We start from the raw sequence: 27,313 nt of genomic DNA, 5'->3' as shown, positions 1-27,313 counted from the left end.
CTTACCATCCCTAAGAGCCCTCTGCCTCTGCCAAGTCCTGGGCCAGGTCCCTCAGGTCAGGAGGGGCTGCCAAAAGGCCCTAATGGTATATAAAGAACTTTACCATTTCTGCCAAGGTTTCTGTGAAGGATATTTCTGCCAAGGATTCTCTGAGTGGAAAGGCAAATTTGAAACACTTAAGTGTCTTCTCTCCACCTCCCATGGCCTCCCAGGGCCCCCATTCTTCACCCTGGCTTGCTGGTTCTCCTGTGAGGTCTGCATTCTAAATCCTTCCTGAGCTCCTCCCTTCTTCAAAATACCCAGGTCTTTCCGTCCTTCCCCTCGGCCTCCTGGGTCATGGTGAGTCCATATATCCCTTGTCCTGTGTGATATATATGTCATTAAACCCAAGAAATCTCAAAGGCTAGAGACTTCGACTTCTGCACAGGCTTATGGAAGAAGCATTCTGAGCTAGAAAAGCAGGGGTGGGGGAGGGGAGGGGAGTGGGGTCAGTTTTCCACAGTTTGTGGATCTAACTCTCTGTCACCAAACCCAAGTGCTGAGACCATTTCTCCTTCCCCTCCCCCAATTGTCTACTGTATAGAACAGTGTAGATAGCGTTTCTAGTTAATTCTCCCCCCGTTTGTTCCTCGTGCCTTTGTCCAGTCTCCTGCGCCGGGCTGCACACAGGGCCGGCCCTCACTGGAGGGGAGGGATGGGATGTTAGGCAGCAGAGACAACATTTTCAGTGGGAGACGTTGAGGGTGGGGAATCCTTAGTCGTTAACATATCTCGTCTCTGTCACGAGATCACACATATTTCAACAATAGTGCTGTCACCTGGATTTGAATAGCACTCTTTATCTGTTGAAGCACAGCTGTGTCTTGAGACTGCGGGAAGGACCTACTAAAACATTCCCACCAAGGATGGTTGGCTGCTGGTCCCCTGCAGGCTCATGCTTGCTGGCAATGGGGTGCCTCAGTCTAGACCGCCCCCACAGGATCCCAAGGCCTCTGACAAGTTGAAAGGGAGACCCCTAGGCAAGTAAGTACCCCATGCCAGGCTTTAGGCTTTGTGAAGAAAAAGCAATCAATTAGTAAGCACCTATTGTATACAAAGTACTCAGTTGCCTGAAAGATATGTATTATTTCCCCCCAATTTACAGATGAGAAAACTGAGTCTCAGAGAAGTTAATTCACTTGCTCAAAGCCACGCAGTTTGGAAGTGGCAGAGCAAGGACTTGAACCTAAGTCCTCCTGATGTTACAACCTATTCCCTGAGCATTACACCCTCTTGCTTTCCAAACATGTGCGCAAGGTCTGGTTTCCTATCTGCTGACAGAGGCACATCCTCAGAAGCAAAAGTCTGTGATGTCTTTCTTTTGGGCATTAGGCTAAGCGTGGCCTCTGGGGCAGCCTGGCACCCCTCCTTGGGTTCCCATTTCTGTATCTGCATAGCATCTGGTGATCATGGTAAGAATTCGCAGTAGCCAGTGCGTAGACCCATGCATTCAGTCATTCAAGGCAATGCTTACTGCGCCCCTACTGTGTGCCAGACACTGAGATAGAAGCTGCCACTGTGAGTACCCTCACTGGTTCCCACTGGCATGCAGTTTGCAGTCTTATTGGGAAAATGGCATTTGACCAAGTAATTAAAACATTGTATCTGTCAGGGCGCGGCGCTGTGTTTTAAGGAGGACGGGATTTAAAATAGGGGATTATGTGTTTGTAAAACCCCTGGAAGGTCTGAGGAAGCAGAGCTTAGGCCGGGCCTCTTGGAGTCACTCTCAGAACAATGCAGGCCTGGACACAAGGGAGGCTGAGAACTTGGGGCCACCCTGATGTTCTGCCCTCTGGGTTTGGAGCCACCACCACTGATGGCATAGCCCACACACCAGGATGTGGTGAAGGGACACTTGATGCTGTGATCCAGAGATTCAATGACTGGGGAGTCAACTAAGGAGACATCACAACCGCCACTCTTTCATGACCCCCGGGATGCTGGTGAATTAGCCTAGGGGTTCGCTGCAGGAAACTCACAGCTATCCCAAGCAGCAGAGAGGGTCAGAAGCCACAGACAGATGCATTCACCTCGTGTTTGCCTTCCAAATGCCCAGCAAGCACACACTGTGGGTGGAAACTTCCTTTCATCCTGAGTCTTAGCTGCAAAGGAATCTGGGAGATGGGGATTTTAGCCTTCCAGACCATGAGAGATAGAGAGGAACAGGGAAAGGGCTGGGGACAGGTGCCGCATGTCGATGGATAATTTCAAGAACAACCACAATGAGGGTTGGGAAAGAAGGCCCACAAGATGCTGTCAGGGGTACTGAGGCAGGGAATGCAGACTCAGGGGTCAGAGGCAGCTTCTCTCATGGAGGTGATGTCCAAACTGGGATCTGAAGGGTGCAGACTGAGTGTTCCAGGTTAAGCGATCAGCATGTGCAAAGGCCCTGAGACTAGGGGTGGAGGGAAAGCATAGCATATCTGTGACAGTTTGAATGATTATTCAACCACTGTTCACTTCCATCCCTCTCCCACATGGGTGGTATGCACTTCCTTGCCCCATTGATGTTGAACTTGCCCAGGTGACTTGCTCTAGCCAGATGCCACGTGAGCAGAGGCCTGGGTTGGATCGGTTTGTTGTGTTCTGTGGATCCGCCATGAGAAGAGGCTCCCTGGACTCCAGAAGGAAAACAGGGGAAGCAGAAATGAGCCCGGTCTGCAGCCTGGAGCCAAACCCAGACAAGCACAGCATGAGGCAGAACCATTTGGCTGAGACAAGCCTGAATCAGCAAACCCGAGCCAACTTGCAGACCCCTAGACATGAGATAAATACTGTTACCATCAGTCACTGAGCTTTGGGGTGGCTTGTTATGCAGCGCTAATGTGGCTGTAGCTGACTGATACAAAATCTGAGCTATTGAAAGAGAATTCAGTATGATTGGAATGTGGAGAATGGGGGAGTGTGGTACAGAGCCGGCTGTGCAGACTGTGTCAAAAAGATGGGGAGTTTTCCCATTTTACACAGGGTCAAACCAAGGCCAGGAGAGGTGAAGTGCCAATGGCACACGAAAGGTCAAGGGCAGAGCTGGGGCTGGAGCCCAGGCCTCCTGGATCCTCTCTATACCTGTCTCTTACTTCCGTCTTATCTTAACAATGACAGCAGCAACCATTCACCAGCACAGCATTCAATATGATCCAGCTATATTGCATTTTTCCAATGCTGCCTGATTTAACCCTGTTAATATCTCCACTTGCAGATGAAGAAGCTGGGGGTCAGAGACGTTTCACATTCTGCTCAAGGCCACACCCTCGTTTGCTGGATCCAACACCCAGGACCCTAACCACTGGGTGCCACTGCCCCTCACCAGCCTGGTCTCCGTGGGCCCCACCCGGCATGGGCTTCTCATCCCAGCTGTGCCAAGTCAGACTGCCCGCTGCACGGGCACCAGCTTCTGAGTCTGTGGCTCTCTGAAACTCTGCTCTGATGGGCTGAGCGTACACTGCAGGCTGGAGTGTGTGAGCACTGTTTGCTGCAGGTGAAGGAGAGGTTCAGACCCCATTGTGCACTCCTGGTAATTACAGGCCTCTTTCTTGCCAGCAATCACTGGGATGCCTGTGGGGAAATTTCCTTCTCAGGAGGTGGCTCATGAAGAGGGCTTGGCCTGTGTCTAACGGGAAGTGACAAGGGCAAGGGACGCTGAGGGGGAACGGAGGAAGGGAGGACACAGGCATTGCTCTCTCAGGACATCAGTGGAAGGAGGGAGGAAGGAACTCCAGAAATTCAAGTGGAGGCTGCCCTGGTCCAGCCTGGGGCACAGGATAACCTGGAGTGGCCTTCCCAAATCAGGCTTTACAGAGCCAAAGGGACCCATGGAACATCGGCACATCCAGACCAGAGACGAGACAAGAGAACTCCTGAAGTGGAGCTCTCTTAGCTTTTCTGGCTCTGTGCTTCCTGGGCACATGGCAGCAGTGCGCTTCCTGGGCCCCTTGTCCTTGGATGAGGCCATGTGACTCATTCTGGCCAGTGAGTTGCAAATGCAAGTGGCATGCGTCATTCCAGACTGGAGCGTGTAATCGCTGGTGTGGATCCTCAGGAACTCTTGGCCCCCTGCTGGGAAGCACCTGCCGAGAAGGGGTTTGCGTGCCAGCTTGCAGCGGACACACAGGAGCCTTTGTTGTCACAAGCCAAGGATGTCTGGGAGATTTTCGTTACTGCAGCATAGCTGGGTCTGGCCTCCCAGATAAAGATGATCTAATGAGAAAGGGAAATACCACAAAGCAGATCTGTGTCTTAGAGATTCACAGGGCATGTTATCATAGTGGAGGATCCGAGAAGTCCTGAAAAAAACAAAAAAAGAAGCAACCTGATTACTTGGGTTTCATTCAAGGTTTCCCAGACTTACAGACTAGCAGTCGCTCCTTCCACTTTTGTGGAGCCCCATGGGGATCCAGTGGGACGTCTTCGGGAACGGTCCATCTGGAATGTCTGGGACAACAGGACGGCAGCACGAGTCTTCCCGGGCGCTCTCCCCGGCTCAAGAGGCACCTCATCTCAGACACCCTCCCTGCCAACACCGGCGAGGGGCGGCAGCGGGGGAGGCTTTGAGCACTAAGATACGAGCCAGAAAGTCTGCTTATCAACCCAGCTCCGCCACCAGCTTCCTGTCCTCCGTGAAGATCATCTCACCTCCTCACCCCTCAGAGTCCTTCCTCAGCATCTGGGCTACAGGGAAGACGAAGCGACTCTGTAAAGTGCTTGGCACGCCGGAGCTGCCAGATTGGCCCGTTGCAGCTGTCCCAGATGTGCAGGCAGCTGTCGAAGGGTGGACCACAGCCACGCTGTGTGCACAGAACCAAGATACGTTGAACCTGCCAGAGAGAGACAGCAAGATTGGAGCAGCATGATGTCGGCAGTCTGTAGGGGATCAGTAACACCACAGACCCCACTGATTGCCCCTGGGACAATTGCCCCGTCTCCTCTGTCAGAGAGGCTGGTTCCACAAGAGTTTCCCAACTGAGATTCCCAGACAACTGGTGGAGCCGACCCCTCCCAAATCTCCGGGGATCTGAGCCTCTGCCTCCAGGACCCTCTGGCTGGGACTGGCCCTGGCCAGAACCCGTGGACATCACTCTGATCTTCCTGCCTCCATTCAGACCACTGGAGGTCCTAGGGGCTCAGCTTCTTCTGTCCCAGCCTCTGCTGTCACCCTGTGGGGTCCCATGCGGTCCCATTTCCACATTTCCCCAAGGTCTTTCTGCAGCCTCAGCCCCAGCAAGGTTTCAAGCTTGGGCGGCTGCTCCTGTGTCCCGTCGAGGACCAAACACACTGGCTCAAAGATGTTGCTCTTTCCTCTGGGTCTCAGTTAAACGTCTGCAATGGGGGAGCGTGGACTGTGCCAGGTGTTTCTGAACCATGTTTCTTTTAGCCATGGACGCTTTCCTCTGCAGGACCTCTTAGATGGAGCCCTGATATATGTAACAGGTGAGAACAGAGCGCCCAGGGAGGAGGGCAGGGGCCAGCAGGCCCAGCTTCCCGCTCAGCCTTCTTCTTGCTTTCACCTTCACCCCGTGACGTCCCAGGCCTTCTAGGCTCTCAGTTGAAAGTCACTGGATTAACCCCCCTTGGAGCTCCCCCCACCTCAGGGGCAGCCCACGGCTCAATGAGACAGCCCCTACTGCCTCACCCTCCCTCCTCTCCTGAGGACGCACGCCCTCCCGTCCCTGATGCCCCTGCCCTCCCATGAATCAGCCTCCGGGCTCTGCTTCCATTCACGTGGCCTACCCTGCCTCTGATCCGAGGTGGCCTCCCCAGAGGCCACTGTCGCTGGGCAGGGACGCCTGGGAGCTCAGGGGATGGCTGTGGAGGCTGGGCCTGCCCCACCCCTGCCGTGCCCTTGCATGCTAGCCCCCCACCCACAGGGTCTGCGCCGTAGATGCTGAAGATGGGGCCCGGTGAGACATTCCCTGGCTTAGCTGAGGGTCCCTAATCTCCGCCCTGGGAGCCAGCATCGCAGGCCTGCAGAATCCCTTCTGGCACCAACCCCTTTCTGATCTACTAGCTGAAGAGGGGAGCTCATTAGCTACAAATTAGGGTTATTATTCAACTCAAGAGCCCTGTCAGAGTCTTGCTTCCACAAGGGAACCATCAGGCGCCCGGTCCGTGGGTCTGCCTGTCCTTGCTTGAGATTTTAATAATCTCTGCGGGTGTTTTTCTAATGTAATAATAATAATGATGATGGTCGGCGGGCCCAGCGGCATTCCCTCTCAAGGGGCCTCAGCAACGTGACGCATGGTGCCCACTGGGATGGCCTGAGGTGGGGGGGGGGCAGGTGCAAAAATTCACCCCCTAAAACAAGCACAAACCAGGGTGATCACAGACCTCGTGGATACATTTAATCTGCTCCCTGATTCTAGAATCATGAGTCAAGAACCCCCTGCCCACTTTCAAATTTCTTCAGGAGCAAGGATGTATTTAAGGGTTCTGCACTAACCCCTTTTGGGGAGCAACCTGAGACATTAACCTATCCCCTCTTGTTCCTTTTGAAATGATTCTGTCTCTTCAGGTCGCCTGAGATTGCACAGGAGACGGAATAACTGTCTTACAATCAACAGAGTCCCCTCCATCAAAGACAACTCTCTTGGGAGCAAGTAACAGAACAAATCAATTCAAACTGGCTCAAACAACGACACGACAGATGATGTGTTAGCCCACAGACCACAACAGTTTGTTGGTAGAGCTTCAGGTCTGGTTGGATCCAGGTGGCTCTAAAAATATTTCAAGGTAATACAAAAATATAACTATTTTAATTTGTATAAAATACCATAAGTCCCAATCTAAAAACATTGATTTTTTTTCTCTCACTACGGCTTGGCCCAGCTTTCCTTTGTGTTAACTGTATTCTCAGGCACTTCCCTCATGGTGCCAAGACAGCTGCCAGTGGCTCCAGGCTTCCATCTCACCCTCTTGGTGGGAAAGAGTCTTCCTCTTTTTCACCAATCTCTACTATAGTCTAGCGTTGACTCTCGTGGGCTCCCATTGGCCCAGCTTGGGTCACATGCCCATCCCTGAACCAATCACTGGCCAGGAGAAGAAGACGCTCTGATTGGACAGGGCTGGATCTCGTCCCCATCCCTGGAGCAGAATAGGGAACCATCCCATTCAAGCCACCTGGACTGAGAGTGGAGGCGGGTTGAGTCCCCCAGGGAAATGGGGGTGCTGTCACCACGAGTAAGGGGGCTAGATTCTGGACCTTGATGGATCTTTACACTTCAGATGGCACTGCTCCCCCCAGTCCCCATTGCCACCACACTGATGGTGCCCAAATCCAGAGCCAGTCTGTGTTTCAGCCTCAACCTCAGACCGGGGAAAGCTCTCATTGGCCAGGGAGTTGCCTCTAGGGCCGGGTTTCGGCAAAGGTCAGCTCAAATCCTGGGAGTCGCAGGTATCGAGGTCGCTCAGTCCTGCTGCTCCGTCCCCCTGCGGCCTCTCTAAGAGGTTGTCCGTCTGCACCACCCGGGACTTGCTGCGTCCAGGACAGCTGTGTCCACCAGGGGGCGAGCGCCTTCAGGGCGAGGACTTGGTTTCGTTCACGTCTTCATGCCAAGGACCGAGGACAGTGCCTGGCACATATTGTTGTTCAAATGAATAAATTTCACAATTGGTTGGCTCGTTATCAAAAACCAGTCTCCTTACGGATATATATTTGAACAAAATTCAGTATTTGGGGATTCCTACCCTCTGGTTAGGACCACTCAGAAAGATTTTTGCCAGTTTCAGGGGGCTAAACATCAGACACTTAAGACTACCAAGTGTCTGTCACCTCCACTCCATCCAGTCTCTCCACGGGTGACACAGTACTAGTTCTTTCAACCACCTGCCACGTGGTGTGATTTGGAGTCCCTCTCTCCATCCCGGATGCTCTCTCTAGTCCTACTCCCTCTGGTTGATATCCTGCTCAAAGTGTGGTGCCACTTCTCTAGGTGTGGGAGTACTGGAGTGTAGTACAGCAAGATGATCACCTCCAACATTCCACATACTCTACCTCTATTAATATGGCCAACTTCTCATTATCATTTGGGTTCCTCTGTCTTACTGGAGACTCACGATACTTTTTCCTAAAACCTTTGTGCTTTTCACATATGCTAACTATGGCTTTCCCATCTCTCACTTGTATGGTTGAGTGTTTATACGGTTCCTGATACCCAAGAAGAAAAGATTAATGATGTAGAAGCTGAAGATGGGGGAAAGGAACCTTTTTGGAGCATTTCCTATGTGCCAATTACTCCATATGCATTCAACTATTTACTTCTAACAATCCTATGTGATAGGTATCGTTACCCCCAATTTATAGGTGGTGAAACTGAGGCTTAGACAAGTTTCTCATTTGCAAAAGTCACACAGCTGAAAGGGGGCAGATTCAGGATTCAAACCCAGACCAGCCTGGCCCCCAAGCCCGCGCTCTTATAGCAACGCCATGAGTTACTCCCAACGACAGGAATCTGAGTTGGAGGCAAGGCAGCCAGACCACCCAGAGAGGGTTTCATTGTGCCCGTGAGCTCCTCTTGCGCCCGCAGCTCTGCCCGCGGCCCATCCCCTCGTACCCCCTCTGACTGGCCTCCAGGTGCTGCTTCCGTCACACCGCAAGAGCTTTCACAGCCGGAAAGTTCTCTGTGTCCATCTGCCTGCTTGGCGTGGCTGCATCTGCGGGGCACTGTGGGCAGCAGACGGGGGTCAGCGAGGCAGGGGCTGTCTTGGAAAAGATACGCAGCGCGGTCCACTGCATTCCTGCCTTCGATTCACCAGCTGTCAAGGGGCTCACCAATTAAGTGGCTGTTTAGGGCTTTCAAAACCACTAATCAAACCTGCCAACATCTTTAAAAAGAGCTTTTTAAAAATTTTCCCTTCATTTCTTTTTTCAAGTGTGTTAAAAGGTTCATTAAAGATCCACAAAGGATGGAGAAGCCCTTCCCGGCTGCCCCCTCCCTCGCTCAGTAATTAAGAACGAGGCCCCCCGCCCGGGCTCTCAGGCCTCTCCCATCGGCAGCAGGACCCGCCAAGAGGAGATCAGAAGCATCTTGTTAGCGCGTCTGCCTTGCAAGAATTGCTCGTTAACGGGAGGCACCGGGAGTTGGTGATTTGGTAAAAGTGTGTTATTGTCAGCAGACGGTTCTCCAGCTCTCGCCTGGGCCCCACCCGCTCCTTCTCTTGCGTTTGGAACTCGTCTGGGAAACAAGCAAGGGAAAGATGGCCCTCTGGGAGTCCAGGCGGAGTGCGTTCCCTCAAGGAACTCTCTGGAAAAAGGGCCATTTGGGAAGCGGCAGCTTGCGTCCCCCGAGGGAGAACTGCTTTCCCACGTGGTGGGAGCCAGGGCCTCGTGGGAAGGCCGTGGGCCCTGGAGTCAGAAAACCTAGACCAGAGCCGCCTTCTCTGTCCCTGAGTTACCTGGAGCGGGTGGCTTCATCTTTCTGCCTCAGTTTCCACGCCTCTAAGTGGAGACAACATACCTGCCTCGCAGGATTGCCATGAGCATCACACGGCCATGGTAGTCATTAGAATGACAGCTACTACTGATGGAGTGTTTGCCAAGAGCAAGACCCTCTGCTAAGCGTCTCAAAACACCCATTTCATAGGCAAGAAAACTGAGGCTCAGAGAGGTTGAGTGACTTGACAGTAGTTGCACAGGTAGTAAGTGGATGGGATTTGAAGGCAGGCTCGTCTGCTTCCGAAGCCCTGTATGTGCTGCATGCTCTTGTTCCAGTCGGATTCCAGACGCAGTGGTGGCTGTAACACAGCTTGTGGGGATGGTTCTGTACCTGCCGACTTCGCAGAAGCATCCATGCTGGCATTCGGTGAGCTGTCAAGCTCCGGGAAGGGGAGAAGCAAAGGGCCATCACCAGTTTTCGAGGATGGGGAAACAGAGAGAGGAAGGGGAGAGGAAGAAGGCGGTGGGGGAGGCTGAAGGCCCCTCTGCGCATCAACCAGTCCAGGCTCCAGGTATTTCGAGGGACCAGATCTCAGAGGCTATGATGAGTAGACAGCCCAGCCCCTCCAAGCATCCAGGTGCACATTCTAATAGAACAGGAAGCTGGCATGGAATTAGTGGAAAGGCACAAATAACCCACAGAGCCTCGTCCTCCTCTGTTCTGCAGTCAGTCCCTGAGAGCCTGCTTGAACCGTGGGAGCAAGCTGGGGGCCATTTCAGACCTCTGCCCAAAGCCCTTTGGCTTCTCCCATCACACAGCCCTTACTGAGTGCAATCTGACCCTGCCACTCCCCGCCCCCCATCTCCCAGGGCCTCCCCCCCTCACTCTCCAGGACGGGCCTCAGGCTGCTGCCTGAAATGATGCCCGCCCCAGGTTACCACGATGAGCTTCTCTTCATCCTGCAGGTTTCCCATCAAATGTCCCCTCCCTGGAGATTCCCTCCCAGACTTGTCCCCATCAGGAGGTCCCTTTCCTCCCCTGAAAGTCTCTGTTCTTGCGTCCTTTTGTCTCCTTTTGACTGTGAGCATCATCCACAGCTATCTTATGATTTGTGTACTTCTCCACTTTCTTCTCTCCAATTAGACAGAAACCCTTTGAGGACAGTGACCATGCCTGTCTCGCTCACCACCGTATCTCCAGGGTCTGACGCTCAGGAAGGACTGGTTGAAAGAAACATGCAGAAGGCATTTTACCCGCCCCCAGGGAGCTTAGAAGGTGGTCACAGCTTCATTGGCAGGTGGTAGAAAGGAAGAGCTAATCCCAGTGGGCTTCCTGGTGGAATGACGCCGCCAGGGTAGGGAGTGGCCTGGGCATGAATGGAGGGGAGGCTGAGAGCAAGGGAGAAAGCAGAGTTTGGGAGAATTACTGTGCACAGCAGCCATGATCCCTGAGCCTCAGAGGAGAGGGCCCAGCTCTGCTCTGGTGGGCTGAGTGACAGGACAGTGGAGGATAGTGGTCATAACAATTGGCAATATCATCGGCAGAGCTGGGCGAGCCCAGGAAAGCCCAGAGCTCAGTGGCCAGTCTGCCCACAAGCCTTGATCCCAGTTTCTAGCCTGCTGCTGTAGCAGCTTGGCGATGCCCCTAAGCCAGACAGAAAGAGAGCAGAAAAAAAGGAGAAAGAAAAACCCCACGCCAATTTGCTGGGAAACACATTTGAAAACAACATCTCATTGAACAAGAAACGTGTGCAAGGCTCGGCAGCAGCAAGTGGGCTGGTAAGAGGCCTCATTCCCAAGGCTGACACAAGGCCCTCCTGCAGCCAGGCACGGCTGAGGCAGCCGCTGCACGGGCCTCCCCGATGGGGAGCTTCCGCCCGGCAAGACGTTCCTCCTGGAAGGAAGTGCTGATGCCCGGCTGGACCTACAGGGGGCTGATGAACAAATGTTCTTTCCTGTTTCAACATCCCAGGTCAATAGACCCTCCCTGACAATGCTAAGTTCCCGGCTCTGAGCCTCACGCTGGGAAAGCAGATGAAAAAGACACGGACCTGCCCTTGAGAGGCTGGTAGTCTGGAAGGGAGAGGAATACAGAAGACAATGGAGTCAGCGCAGAGGCGATGGGCCATCGAGGCTGACAGGCCCTGGGACCCCACTCCTCTGTTTGCTGAGGGGGCCTAAGGTCAAGGGTGTTTGGCATGGCAACCTAGGTGGAGGAGAAAGCACCAGTTACCTGGAAGTACCTGCTACCCATGGTCATACCCAAATTGCCCAGTTCCTCCAAGGGCCATGGTTGGGTCAACGCATCCCATATATGACAGAGGATCAATACAGATGCCATCCAGGGTTCCCTGTCCCCAGAGGGGAGACGAAGAGCAAAAATGAATAGACCTGGGAGGTTTCGCACGAGGTTGGCAAAGGTTGTTAAATTGGGGGTAAAGGGTGGGGAGAGGATGAAGGTTATGAGCAGTTGTGACGGATTTTCGGTGCTGGGTTGATGAAGACACGTTGTGACAATGGCTGTGGTTGTGATACCCAAGGAGATGAGGAAGGTGTTGACAATGACGTAGAATTGTGATAACAATGCTGATCGTGGCTGCAGAATGAAGGTGGTGATGGAGCTGGAGATGCTGAGAGAGAGCGTGATGATCAGGAAGACAGTGGTGGTGGTGATGGAGCTGGAGGGTTGAGATGATGTCCGAATCCTTCTCAAACAGGCCCATCCTCCAGGCTGGAAGTGCAGACAGCGGCAAATATCACCTGTCCCCATTCTTGGGCAGCACTTGCTAAAATCTCTTAGTCGCAGGCTAATAATGAGCTTTTCTTGGGAAAACGCACTTCCAAACCACTGCTCAGCTCTACTCATCCCCGCTGGTCTTTGGCCAGTGCCAGTCACCCAGGCAGGAGAGAATTTCCAACGTCCTGGATTTCATGGTGGCCCTTTGGAGACGTAGTCATGGCCTGGACATCCAGGGAGGGCCCTGGGAAGGGACTTCTTCCCTGGCAGGATTATCCACAGAGAAGACAACGCCCATCTGTGGAAGAAGAGGTCACTTTGCACATTGGGAGAGAAACCAGCTTGGGGGAGTGAAGGTTGATGACAAATGTCAAGACAGGATCCCAGGCAACTCAACCACCAAGTTCTAGCTCCGAAATCACCTCCTCAGAGAAGAACTCCTTAATTGCCCTGGGACTGAGTAGGCCCCCGCCGGTGTTCCCTCCTATAGCACTTTCTTAGTCCATGACTATGGCACAATGTTTTATAGTAACTGACCATGCGTCTGTCTCCTGCACAGACCCAGCCCTCTTTAAGGGCAGGGACTCGACCTTCCTGTTGGTAGAACCCAGGGTCTGGCACGTACTCTGATACTGATGGAGGTCGGTGAGCAAGGTCAAGGGCTGTAAGGAGGGATCCGGCTCTGCCACTTCCTGCCTGACTGTGTCGGTCAGCTTGGGCTGCCGCAACACGATCCTGCAGACTAGCTGGCCTGAACAACAGACATTTATTTCTCACAGTTCTGGAGGCGGGAAGTCCAAGATGAAGGTGCTGGCTGATTCTGTGCCCGGTGAGGGCCCTCTTCCTGGCTTGAAGCCGGCCTCCTTCTCTCTGTGTTCTCACGTGGCAGACAGAGAGGGAGCTCTGGTCTCTCTTCCTCTTACAAGGGCACTAATCCCAACATGGGGGCCCCACCCTCACGGCCTCATTGAAACCTAATCACCTCCCAGAGGCCCCCCCATACCACCACACTGGCGCAGGGCATCCACGTGCGAATTTGGGGGCACACAAACGTTCAGTCCAGAGCACTGACCACGTCTCCCCTGGGGAGCCAGACAGCAGCCGTTCAGAAAGGGCAGGAAATAGACAGACCCAGTCCTGGGTGTTGGCTGGCAAAGCTGAGATCAACGCAGGTGCACAGAAGTGGGCAGGAATGTCCCCTGGGACTCTGCCCACTGCTCACTCCCTGTCCTGGGCTGCCTGTCAGCCGACTTCCTAATTAGGATGACATTTCTGGGCCTTTAACAAGCTCCAAACTGTCTTAATTGATGGCCAGGGACAGTTCAGACCCTGGGGAGGGAGCTCCAGCTTCCAGGCAGACAGGAAGAGGGTGGCCACAGGGAGGCGCTCAGTGAGAGCCATCCTCTGGGATGCCAGGAAAGCGGGCTCCCTAGAGGAATTTAGGGGGAGGCAGGTTGGGTGGTTATCTGCTGCTCTGTGTTGGGCTCCTTGAAGAGGGGTCCTTTCTCCCTCCCCCTCCCTCCTTCTCTTCCTTCCTCCCTTCCTTCCACACGCAGCTACTGCAGGCTTATTGTCTGCCAGGCCCCATGGGCACCACCATTCATTCCCTCTCTCGCCAATCCATATTTATTGAGCACCTACTATGTGCCAGGCACTGTTCGTGGTGAGGAGGATGCAGTGGAGAATAGGACAGATGCTGTCCCAGCCCAGGGGGCTCACAGTCTAGTAGACACGCAGAGAAAATGAGACCCAGGACCCTCCCCAATGAGGGGGAGGTAGGAGGGAGGCGCCCACAAATAATTGAAGCAGAAGGAAGAGAGAGATGAAGGACACGAGTCATGGTGGAGAGGACACGGGCTTCAGAGAGAGACAGACGTGGGCCCACACGTGGATAGTCCTCTCACCTCTCTGAGTCTCAGCTTCCTCATCTGTAAAATGGAGATGCTGCTGCTCATCAGGCCTGCCGGGGATTTTAAGGCAGCTCCAAAATCCGGAGGAGGAGTGTAAAGGGAGGAGTGGAATTCAAGGTGGGAGGCACGCTTCCCAGCTGGGGGATCACGGGAGTCTTTCTTGAGGAGCTGAGTTCCTGGTGAAACCTGGGCAATGCTCAGCAATCCGAAATGGGCTGGCCGGGAAGGGTGGGGCTGGGCAGAGCACCTGGTAACAGACACGCAGATGATTAATAAAGGTCAGTGAAATCAGGCAGCCGCGCTCCATCCAACCTGCTGTCGGTCTTCTTCGTGACCCACATGTCTATTTGGAATTGTGATGTTTATTTGCCTTCTTGCATGTTCCCTGTCTTGCCTAACTAGGTGGTAAGCACCCAGAGGGCAGCCTGTGGGTTCCCAGTGCTTAAAGCAGAGTCGGCGTTTGATTACTATTTGTCGGACAAGTGAATGAAATTGTAAATGATGCCGTTCTGTGCATCTAAAGGGCAGCCTTCTGATGAGTCATCGATCTACTTGCTCATGGCCTTCCACAAATTGAGTTGCTGGCTTTTTGGGGACCCCTGACCCCACTGATACTAATTTATGTTGAGCTAGTGATGTCCCTAGGAGGAGCCTCCCAAACCCGCTTCCTCTGAGGTACTCAGAGCAGAGACCCCACGTTATTATTTATATTAGCCCTGTGGTCTCATCTACCTGAGCGGCAGGGCGAGGACAGTGACCCGACTTCCCAGCCCAGGACGCAGAGGCTTGAGACGGTGGAGGACCTCTCAGGTTCACATGTGGGGACAGGCAGTATCAGACACCAAACCCAGGGATCCATCTCCAAGCCCCGGGCTCCTTCCGGGAGCCCCACTCACCTCCAAGATCCTAGACACTGGTCCTCCATGCCGCAGAGCGCCTGCTTTGTTTCCAAGCTTTATTTTCCACCAAGAGTGACTGCTGTGCTGTGGGATGTTGTGCAAGTCATTCTCCTCCCCGAGCCTCAGTTTCCCCACCTGTGCTGTGTGTGTGAAAGTTTCCACTTCACCTGCTTCATGTGGGGATAATCTCACTGGCGTATCACCCGGCACAGTGCCGTGCAAACAGCAGGTGCTCACACCTGAGTGGCTTTTCCCCCTTTCCTGTCTGGGCTGCTGACCTGCCAGTCACAGGGAGGAGAGGTTGCCCCTGGAGCTGCTCTAGCGGAGAGGGCAGTGTGGAGGGCGGGCAGGGAGTCCAAGGTGGAGGGGGGAAGCCCGGAGTTGGGAGGGAGCCCAAGGGCAGGGGGCAGAGTGAGGAGCGGAGCCTGACGCCAAGCTGGGCCGATATTAAGCCAGAATGAGAAGAGCACATACTTGCCGTGTCATATAGATGATAAACAATAATAATAACATTGGTTTGCGTGTAATGAGAAAGACTACAGAGACCAAATTGCCTCGGTAATGGGCTGCGGATGTCAGGGAGTCATCTGTTTCTTGAAGGAAGAGCTGAGGATTGCATTCTCTCTCTCCCTCCCTCTCTTTCTCTCTGACCACCCCCACCCAAGGATGCCACTCAAGGCGGGGAGAGGGGCCGGAGCCCTGGCAGAGAGCGAAGCAGCTGGAACTGGGATGGAGGCGTATGGGGCTCAGAAGGGGGATGTGGTGGTCACTGTCCCTGCTCATTAAATACGTCCTGTTGTCACCTGCTGGGCACAGCCAGTTTGCACTTCCTGGCCGTCTTGCTGGGGCCATTGAGTTGTCAGGGGAAGTGATGTGTTGCCTCCGGGCAGAGCCCTTAATGGGTGTTGGGGGGCCCTCCAGCATTGCCTTCCCTCTGCGGCAGCGATGGTGGAAGTTCGAGTAGACATGAGAGTCCATCAGCCTGGGCCCAGAGTGAAGACGAGGCGGCGTACAGCCCCATCTCCATGGACATGCAGCGGGAGGAAGAAACAAACCTTTGTGGATGTAAATCACTGAATTACCCATCACATCCTGACCAACGCAGGGCCCTGCTTTAGGGCCAAGGCATGAGACTATAAACCCCAGACCACAGAGTTGTGTCGCCGTCCAGAAGCACAGCCCCTCACCCAGGATTTCCCTGGTCAGATGCAAACTGTCCCTAAACCTCCAAGACAGGGAGATGGGTCTTTCGACCTTGAATCATCCGATGGCCTGGTCCTCCCATTGCTTTGCTCAGCTGGCTGTAACATTGATCCAGGAGTTACTAGTCACCGTTCAGTTCGGGAAATAAAAATCAGAGGGGGTGTACTGTACCACGGAGACGGAAGGTGAACTATTGACTGAATTTTGCTTTTTCGATGACTCTTTAGGTCATCAGATGTCAGAGCACTGTGGCTTTGCAGTCAGAGCCTGGAGCATCATCCGGGTGTTCCCTAAGTGGTGGTTGTTATGAACCATGTTCTCGTCCCATCCCTTTATTATGAGGCGGGAAACTGAGGCTCAAGTGTCAAGGTCACACAAGACGAACTGTGCTGTTTTAAACTTCCCTGGAATCTTCTTAAAGCTTCTCTCTCTATTTCCCCCAGACGGGAGGTCCCTGGGAACCCGGATATTACCTCCATGCCTTATTTAGGGAGGCATAAGGCGGAAGGGGACTTTTGAGAGAAGACCTCCCACCTGGGTTTAAGTCCTAGCAGCTGGATAATGATGTGCACCTTTCTGCCAGGTGGGGGGAAGCTCGCCCGGCTCTCTGCTTCCTGTTTAATCGTCCGGAAGCTCAGCTGGAGCCTCACCCCCAAAGTTTCTCCCTGTATGGAGAGAGCCGGTGTCCAGGACTTCTTCTCATAGCCTCTCCCCTGCTCTAGTAAATAATCCACCCTCCGTCTTCCTTGCCAGGAGGTGCGGTTCTTCAGAACTTTAATCATGTCCGCAGCTCATTTCTGGACCCTTTCCAGTTGCCACATCCCTCGGCATCTCTGCAGGGACTCTGCTTTTTCTGCTTCCCCCATCCCATATATTATACACTCACGGAGTCACCCTCATAGCCCTCACAGCCTAAACACATAAATCACATTTGAAAAAGGAGCAAAGTGGTTTAGCATCTTACACCAGAATAGTAATAACAGCAGGAAGAGTGGTGGCGGGTTTGTTCTATGCCCGGGACTGTTCCGAAGGCTATAGATATATTAACACATTTCCTCCTCACAACAGCCTGGAGAGGCAGTGCGATTGTTTTTCTGCTGAGGAAACTGAGGCACAGAGCATTTGAGTAACTGACCCTAAGCATTGGAGACAGTATCTGAGCCCTGGATGCTGGGCCCCCGGCTCTTCCCTCTTAACCACTGCACTATGTCCTTCTCTGAAAGGAACTTGGGTGGCCCTCAGATCCAGCTCGACTTGGAGACAAGGCACAGAGAGATGAAGTGACCTTCTCTAACTCCCACGGAGAGTTAGTGGCAGGTCCGCTGACTGATCCACTCCCCATCAGTTCTATGTCAGGCTTCCGACACCCCTCCCGTGGGGCAGCCTTTGATCCGTGTAAGACTGCATGGCTCTCTCGTCTCTCTTCCCTGCTCCACCTACAGGCCAGAGCGTTCTCATCATCCCCAGAGACCCAGCCCCCAGTGAGGAGACCAGCCCGCCCAATCTGCCCCGCTCCCAGCTGCATCTGGAAGTGATTCAGAGATGAGACACAACAGTAAGAGTGACGTACCCCAGCCACCATCCCCAGGGTGGGGGCCGCTAGCCACGGAGGAAGGGCCAGCAGAGGAGGGGCTCCAACTGGACCAGGGCCAGCTGAGCTGGTTAAAATTCTCTGGAGGAGAACAGCACCATATTCTGCTCGGTCACACCTGGCTTTTCGCCCTCCCTAAGCCCGGATTCCTGTGCCCTCCTCTCCAGCTACCTCTGCTTGACAAAGAGACAAGATGCGTCCTTAAACAGAAATCTCAACTTGCTAAGGAGTCCTAGATGCAAAATAAAAAGGCGAAACCGGTTTTCAACCAGGCGTAGGTAAGTCTCAGGGGTCTTTTGGCCAACAGGCAACAACCAGAATCAGGAGGAAAGCCCCAGAGCTCTGAATTCAGCCCCTCAATGACATATCATGGAACGTTAAAACTAATCAGCTGTGCACTGATTTTATTATATAAGCCAGTAAAATGGGAAAATTATATTTTCGCTGTTCACTGTTAGGCTGAGGTTTTTGAACCTTTTATAGCCTCATGGTTCTTGAAGAAGAATTTTTTAAAAGAAATACATTCTTCCATATTGAACAGTTGCTCAAATATTCCACGTGTGTGTACGATAGATGGGATTATTGTTCCTAATTCTTCACTGACCCGCATCCCCTCTTGCCATGTGACTTTACAGTAGGGTGGCATTGCGCATGTCCCAGGGGCATCGACTTTGGGCGTGGCCATGTGACTCGCTTGGGCCGATGGAATGTGAGAGGAAGCGAGGGTGAGACCATTCTGAGCTGAGGCTTTATGAGGCTTGTGTGGCTCTGAGTGTCCTCTGCAAACTTTCGGCCCTCCTCATCATGAATAGGGCATGCCCAGGGTGCCTGGTCTTTGGATGAGGCAGATGAGGAGCAGATCTGACCCAACCTACAGCTGAGTTATAAGTGGCCCACAGAACCATGGGCTCAAAACAAGTCATTGCAATTTGGGGTTGTTATGCAGCTTTATTGCAACAAAAACCTGACTAAGACAACATATACACTTGTGGATGCAGACACTCTCAGAATCTCGAATTTGGAAGAAACTTTTTTATTAATAATAATGGCCATCATTTATCAGGGACTTATTAAGTGCCAGGCAGTGTGCTAGAAAATTTATGCACAGCGTCCTTTTCAAGTGAGGAAATGGAAGCTCAGAGAGGTCGGGTAACTTGCTCGAGGTCAGGTAAGCTAATTACTGGTAGAACTGGGACGTCAGGCTCAAGTCTGGCTGGCTTCAGATCCTCACTCACCCGCACTGTCCTCACCTCTTGGAGTTGGTCAACCACAGCCCTCCCTGGTCCAGGCGTCTCTGACATCGACTTATCCTCCGAGATCTTTGCCAAGGTTTCCATCAGTGCACCTTTGAGGAATTTGTTTCCCCCTAAAAAGTGCACTCCATCTTTGAACATTTCTGGTTATTGGAAATTCTTTCTTATCTTGAGCCCAAACCTGTCCTTCTCTGGTCCTGAGTTTTTCCTCCTCTGGTACTGTGCAGAAAGATGGAGCGCTCCTGTGCACATCCCAATCTTTCAGCACTGTCACACAGATTTTTACATTCGCTCCATACTTCTCTTCTCTGAACTGCTTCCTTAGTTGTCCTTAAGAAAACATATTTTTGTTATGAAATATTGCATACAGAGAGGTGCGTGGAATATAAATGCACAGTTTAATAAATAACTCTAAAGTGTGTAGAACTCCTTCCAGTCCAGGAGCAGGAAGCTTGCCACCTCCTGTAGACACTGCGTGTCCCTTCTGATTATCTTTGCCCGTCACCCAGCTTGGACCACCATCTGACATATGTGTCGTAATTCCCAACTTCTCTTTCTTGTTTTTGAGCTGGGAATCCGTCTCTAAACAATATGGTTTCGTGTTGCCTGTCTGTGAGCTTCATGTAAATGGGGTCATTCCTTTGTGCTTCTGTTAATTCACATTTATCTACAGGATTCATCCAAGTTGTTGCTTATAGCTAACTTTCATTTCTTTTCCTTGTTGTATAGTATTCCACTGTGTCAATACATTATAATTTACTCATCCCTTCTATTGTTGCTGGACATTTGGGATGTTCTAGGTTTTGGTTGTGATGCACACGCTACTATAAATATTCTCATACACGTACCTTGGTGATATGTCTGAGTTTCTTTCACATCATAGGATCTTCAACTTTATTAGGTAATTCCTAGCTGCTTTCCAAAGTGACGGAACATAAGTCCTACACCCACTAGTATTTTTTGAGAATTTCCATTCTTCTTCTAGCTGCTCTTTATATGGCTTAGTTCCAGTGGCCTTCTTCTCCTGGTCATTTGGTCTCCATATATGCATACAAAATGCATACATATTCGCAAGGTGTGTGCATAGGCCTATACACACTTACTTGCCCAACAAGACATGCATTGTGTGTAGAGACAAGAAACCCCACTTGACCAGGTTTTAGAAGATGATATGCAATCTATTAGGAGAAATCACTGTGGCAAAGAAGATAAGAAGCTCGTTCTGCTTAATCACAATCCTAATTCAGTACTTGTGTGAGTGGGTAAAAAGTCAAAGTCAGTCCGCCTGAGTTGTTCGTTGTAGGAGATTGAGTTACGGGTCTGCCTCTTCACTCCCTGGCCACTAATAGGATTACACACCCACGCTCTTGGTCATGCGTCTTGGCAACGCCCCCCATTGTGGTCCTGGTGTACGTCTCTGTCTCTTGAGCTGGCTCTCAGCCACTGTGACTTGCTTTGGCCAGTGGAAGGTTAGCAGATGTCACACAAGCAGAGACTTGACGTGCACCTGTGCAATTCAGCTCTCGTTCTGTCTTTTGACTCTATCATTGCCATGGGCCCAGGAGGAGGATGAGAGAGAGACCCATGGAGCGCAGGAGCCCCAGCTGAGCTCAGCCTACGTCAGCCAAGTCCCAGCCAACTAATTAATGAACTAATTAAATGCTTTGTGTGTCACTGAGGTTTGTGGTTGTTCGATATGGAGTAACAGTTAACCAACACAACCATCATTGTCATCATTACCGTCATTCTACGAATGAGAGCTGCCGTTTATTGAGCATTTATCACGAGCCAGGCACTGTGCTAAGAGCTTGAATACGTTGCCTCGTAGAACCCTCACACCATTTCTTTGGAGTAGACACCATTATTCTCCCCATTTTGCAGCGGGAATCTGAGTCTCAGAGAGGTTAAGGGGCTTGCCCAAGTTCACAGAATTAGTAAGAGGAGGGGCCAAAATTGACAATCCATTCTCTCTGGGTGAAGCGGTAGGAGGAGTCTTTTTACACAAATGTTTGAATTTAATGGCATTAGAGGACACAGGTGTCACGTACACTCAAGTGGTCAGACTGAGATGAGCAGAGGAGCCCCTGAAGGGTGGCCTGTTTTGTGAGCTCTCTCCACGTTAGTTGGCTCAGACTGGCCCTTGGCTTTCTCCCTGATGTTAGAATCTAGCAGTAAAGCCACTGCACTGTGTTCATGGAGATGAGATGGAAACAGTCAGGGCTTTGAAACAGGCCAGAGCTGGGTTGGAGTCCTGGCTGAACTTCTTACCAGCGTTGTGTCCTTGGGCAAGCCATTTAATCATCTGAAGCCCCATTCCCTCATCTGTGAAATGGAGGGCGGGGGGAGCAGAGGAATCCATCGATGCTTTGATCCAGTTTGCTGTGAGGGACAATGATGCAAGGGATGTGCAGAGTTTGTAAATGGTCAAACCCTCCACAGATGGTTGCAGTTGTTGTTTTTATTGTTATAATTACAGTGTGGGTCCCCGCCGCGTCCAGGCAAAGATGTCGATGTCTCAAAGCAAGCGCACAGCTCTCCTGGGTGATTCCACGCAAAGAAGGAACACTGGGAATGTGAAGAACAGTGAGAAGGACAGAGGTCACTTGGGTCTCAGGACTAGCCTTTAGGTTGGCTGACCCCAAGATGGGTCCCGAGGAGACCAGCATCATTATTTCCCTTCTTACCCAAGATGGAAAGACTCGAGTTTGGGAGGGAGGCATCCTCATTTTATTGCTCACAGAAAGAATCCTGAGCTGCAGAGACCACAGGGACGGCCGAGGGAATTGCTGAGGCTCAAGGCGGGGACAACCCTTGCCCAGCCAAATACCCCTCCTGGCGGCCCGAGAACAGTGACATTCGGTGGGCTGGCCATCCTGAATGTCCTCCATGCTGCAAAACAGCCAGAAGGGGGGCTCTGTCTTGACCTTCAGCTTTTACGTGCTTCAGCTTCTGCACAAGCCTCTTTCATTTCTCCCCAGAACAGCATCTGACAGCTCTCCTCACTCCTCTGTGTGCGATGGTTTCTTTGTCTGGTTGAATAAAGAAGCTTGTTACCGGAGAAAATGCCTTGGCAAGTGTCAGTGGAGATATCTGTTTCCTTGAAGAAACTCCCATAAAACCTTTCAAGCTGCCGCTTTTGAGTCCCAGAGCCCCTTGGAATCCACAGGCCTCTCTGCTTTCTTCACTTTCTTCAGCCGTTGCTTGGTGATTTTCCAAGGAGCTCTCCCGCAGCAGGAAAGGTGAGCCCCACTCCAGGAACCTCTAGGGTGCGTGGCGAGCTGGTATCCACCATTTTGCTTTCTTCACGGTTGACCCCAGGCCGAGGCCTTGGTGCTGGGGAGGCAAGGGGAGGGAATTTGTCTTAGGAGGGGTCAGCAGGAGGCGTTCACCTGTGATTGCCCCTCTTAGAAGGTTTCCCAAGGCCCAATTGGGTCTTTGTTATATTTCTGGCCACGAGGCATTGTCTGAGCTCAAAAGAAGGCAACACACAGGTGTCTCTGCCTGTGGGCTGCCATGCCCACTCCTCGGCAAGGACAACAGAAGACACCCTTGTCTTTCATTCTGGTTTCGTTGCCCTCCATGTTTCCCCCAGGCCCTGTGCTCCATCCATCACACACCATCTATGTAGCTTCTGGAACCCACCTCTCTCTCTCACCCCTCTGTGCCTCTACACACAGGGCTCCCTCTCCCAGGATACCCTTCTTCTTCTCATGGACTCAGTTCCAACCCTTCTCTGACCACCCAGGGAGGCCCAGCCCCCTGCCGCTCCCTCTGTGCCTGCTTTTTTTTTTTTTTTTTCTTTTTCAGCACTTCTCACATGGTACTGGACCGGTCTCCCCAGACGTCCATCTCCTGCCAGGAAGGAGTTCCTTCGAGATCAGGAGCTGGTCTCACACAGTGCCTGGCAGTCCAGTGGGGCTGCATCAATATGGCTTTCTAAGCTTCAAGGATGAATCCCGTCCACACTGACTTTGGTGATGCGGGGGCAGGGGTTACTGCAAGGACAAAAAAGACAGGGAGCTAGCATGGCCATATCATCATGCTGGGCTCTGGCATTTGCTGAGCTCATGAAAAACAGAAACAAATGCTCAACAATAGTCCAAAAATACCAAAGATAACCCACCCTCTGGGACCCCCGGCATCTGGACCCCTAGAAGAGAGAATCCGGTTGTCCTGTTCGTTTCCACCCGGAATGAAGCATCATTCTTGGGCAGGGTCCCCCCAGGTCTCCACAGAGGACGTAGGCTTCCGTTACAGACGTGGGCGCTGACCCTGATCCCACCTGATATGACTGGGCCAGCGGCGTCTCCAGGCGCGGGGCCCAGGCCAGAGTCACCCTGCAGAAGGACTCTCTCATGTGGTCTTTCCTCAAAGGAGACAGAGGGCAGGGTGACTCCTGGGTCCCTCTCCAGGGCCACAGCTCGTTCATCACGAGTGAGAGGAAGCCTCTCAGATGGGGTCTCGCTCCGTGAGGGGAAGACATCTGGCCTCACTGAGGGAACCCAGGGAAACAAATAACGAGTCCCCGTGGTGTTTCGAAACCCACAGGTGGTCAACAGAACGCTTCTCTTCACACCCCCATTCAGGGCAACCACAGCTGGATCGCGGTACCCGGAGTGCCCGATCCCCAGCAACAAAAATAACTAAAAGTACACGAAGCACTTCGTCTGTGCCAGGCAGGCATCATTCCATCCAGTCCTCCCTGAAGCCTGATAAGTCAGGTCCTAGTCTTGTCTCACTTCACACATGCGGAAACGGCACTTGGGCGGGCGGAACGACCTGCTCGGGGACGTGGAAGGACCAGTGTCCATCCCGATCAGATCTGAAGCCTGTGCTCTGGACCTCTGTTCTATACTATGCAGTTGACGTGTCCTGGCAGCCCTGGGCCCTGCCTCTGCCTGCCCCAGCTCCTGAAAGCTGCATCTTGTTCCTGGGCCATCCAGGAGACCCCCACCATCTGCCCGGTGGTGTCCAGGGGTGAGCCCCACTCTTGGCAGCAAGAACTACCATGCCCCAGCTCTTCGTTGCCCAGCAGGCCCGGGACTGTCCTGGTCACTCACAGGGCCTTCAAGCCTCAGTGCAGCCCCTCGCCTGGGTCCCTGATCCCCGGATGGGTTTTTGTCTCGGCCATCCTCCTTGGAGGTGTCTTTCTTCCTTCTTTAGGATCTGAATTGCGCTCACCTGCTGGCCCAATGGGCTGAGTCGAATATACCACTGGGCCCAGCGGTTATCATCTGTGTGGGGTGGATCTGTCCACCATCACCCGCAGACACTGGCGGGGGTGCTTCTACTCTCTATGGTAGCTATTGTCCTCTCTCTAGATAGCCCCTTGACCCCCAGACACTGACCGCCACCAACCGCCGGGCTCTGCACTCAGCCAACAACTTCTGTGAGCAGCGATCCTAACGATAATCCAAGCTGCTCTGCCTTGACCCAGGCATATGTGCCAGGAGAAGCTTGGTGCCGTCCTGTCTTCTCTCTTCCAATCGTCCCTGGGTTCACAGGTCTCATTGTACAGATGAGGAAACTGAGGCTCAGTGAGAGTGAATGACTCTCCCAAGGCAGCAGGGCTGACCCTGCAGGCTGTCTGAGAGCCCAGACTCTCTCCATCCCCTGGACACTGTGAGTGGACCACCTCCTTGAAGAGGTGTCCAGGGTGGGACGACGTTGCTCTCCAGTGGGATTTCCCCTCAGTCCACATCCTGTATCAACAAGGACTCAGAATAAAACCACCCAGGATTCCAGCAACGGAGCTAGGATTTCATCTGTGAATCGCTGCTCTTGGGTGCGCCCCATCCTCCTCCTATAAGGTAGACCGCATGATGACAGCGTGCAATGTAACAAAAGTAGTGACCACAACACAGGCCATATGTAATGAGTTGTCACCCCCTGAGTGCCCAGCACTGTGCTAAGTCTTTCACACGCAGTAGGGCTACAGACAGCTCAGCCTCTGAATGGCACAGACACACAGCCCAGCATCGAGGATCGGAGGGACAAACCCTCCCCCTGCTTTTCTGGGAAGCCTCGACATCGCATCTGTCACCAGATCTGCCCAGCCCAGCCCAGCCCCTGTCTTCCATCTTTCCTTTGCCAAGTGACATCATGAGGTTTTTGCTCTGTTGCAAAAGGAGGGAGGGAAAAAAACCCACCCTCAACAACCAACGAGAAATAATTAGCGCACATTGTGTCATTAAACACTAGACTTTAATTAAATCGCATGGAGATAAATACCTCTAACGACTGGAAAGCTGGAGAGCGTAGACAGCAAACACTCAGCATAATGGAGTAATACACTTGGCGAATAGCGTCAAGTCAGGGATTCCGACTTGATTAAGAATCTGACTAAATTGGCTTGTCACCTCGTGTGCTGCACCTACTACCTGAAAATTGCTCATTATCTCTCCCATCTGATCTTGGAGCTAACAAGCCTTTGCGGAAATTGGTCCAATGATCAAAGGACCCATTTATTTGGACTTCTTTCCCCCGTCGGGGTCCTCATCACTGGCAGCTCCTTCCTCCCTTTTTATTTGCAGTGAATCACCACCTGGCAGCGGCCAGTGGGGAGGCCAGGCTGGAGGTGACCTCTGCGATTTCTGAGATGATTGTCGCTGCTGCTACCCTGACTACTGGGACAGAGGCGCCTGGGCCAGAAGGTGGCATGAGTGTCTCTGTCTTGCCCTTGTCCCCCCACCAGCAGCCAGCCACCAAATCCAGTCTCAACCTCTCCCTGGCATCTGATCTATCCTCCTCATGTTTACTGCCACTGCCCTAGGTCAGCACAGCCCGTGTGGAGGGCTTAAGGATACCTAACCCCTGTTCCCCTCCATCCATCCCGCCCTGGCTGGAGCGACACATCTAAAGCATGGCTCTTTTTAAACCTCAGCAAGGGCTCCCTGACTTGGCTTTCAAAGCCTTCTCCACTATGACCCCAACCCACCTCTCCAGTCCCCAGATGGTTAAACCTGTGACATGCGTCTCGAGAAAGCCCCTACACTCCAGTCACGCTGAGCTGCCTGCCTTCCCTAATCCAGCACTGTCCTTTCTTACCTCTTAGCCTCCGCTCATTCCGTTCATCCCACTTGCAATGCTCTTCCTCACGATCTCAGCCTGGCGACGTTGTCCGCACTCCCCAGGGTCTGCCCCCAATCTTCCTCAGCCGTGAAGCCTCCTCTAAAAGCTGAAACTCAGAGGTCTCAATTCCCATGCGATGTCACAAGCCAGGAGGCCCTAAGGCCAGATCCCACTCATTCAAACACACCTTGGAAAGTGCCTACTATGCACCAGGCACTGTAGCAGGCTCTGGAGATAAAATAATGATCATCCGTGAGGTTAGAGAGTAGAGAGTGAAAGATGTGTAGGGGCACAAAGGTCTGGGGGCCTGAAATGAGGAGAGCCGGTGGGTGGGGCCTGAGAAAGCAAAGCCGGGAGGTGGAGGGGTTGAGACTAAATGCTTCCCACAGGGAGTTGCTGAAAAGGCTCTGAGCCTCAGTGTGTCCAGCGGCAAAATGGAGAAAACTCGTCCCAGACGGCTGGAGTGGGGGCTAAAATGCAGCCCCTGTTTCCCCGCGCCCCTGTGGGTCTGACTTACAGGGGACACTCAGGAAGCCTGGTTCCCATGGCTGCCCCACCCTCAACAGGTCCCTCCCAAGAAAGCAGAGTCCTGCTCTTTATCCCCTTGATCATAAGCTCTTTGAAGACAGGGACTGTCCAAGTGTCTCCCTGGGCCTCAGTTTCTTCCTCTGCAAAGTGGAGACATGAGAGCACCTCCTGCAGACGTGGGGCAGGGGACTTCAATAAAATGGCAACAGTCACGGCAGCCAACAGGGTTGGTGGTTACTGCACTGTTTGGGGCATTTCCTCCTTCATTCATTCATTCATTCAGGAAATGCTCAGTGGGTGCTCTCTGCAGGCCAGGCGCTGACCTAGGTCTTGGGATACATGTGAATCTGGATAGAAGAGGTCAGTCTCTGGCCCTGTGGAGCTCATCTTCCGGCCGGGGAAAGATAGACAATAAATAACGTACATATGTAACAAATAAGCAAGGTTTATAGTCCATTAGAAAGTTGTAAGTGCCGTGGGAAAAGGAAAAAAAGAAGCAAGCCTGGGCAAGGAAGATCAGAATTCAGGGCTGTGATTTTTAAAAGGGCGCTCACTCATTTGCTTCTTTACAGCCATCTTATAAAGGAGTAACAGTGGGCCACCCAGTTTACAGACGACCAAAGTGAGGCACGGAGAGGACAAGTAACTTACGTGGTGGTGAGTTGCCGAGCAAGTGTAAAGTCTGGGGTTTCATTAATTCACGGACACAGAGAAC

The sequence above is a fragment of the Equus przewalskii genome, chromosome 2 (genome assembly GCF_037783145.1).
Source record: "Equus przewalskii isolate Varuska chromosome 2, EquPr2, whole genome shotgun sequence".
NCBI classification, from domain to species: Eukaryota; Metazoa; Chordata; class Mammalia; order Perissodactyla; family Equidae; genus Equus; species Equus przewalskii.
The sequence above is the reverse complement of the archived record's forward strand: the minus strand, read 5'-3'. Positions refer to the sequence as shown.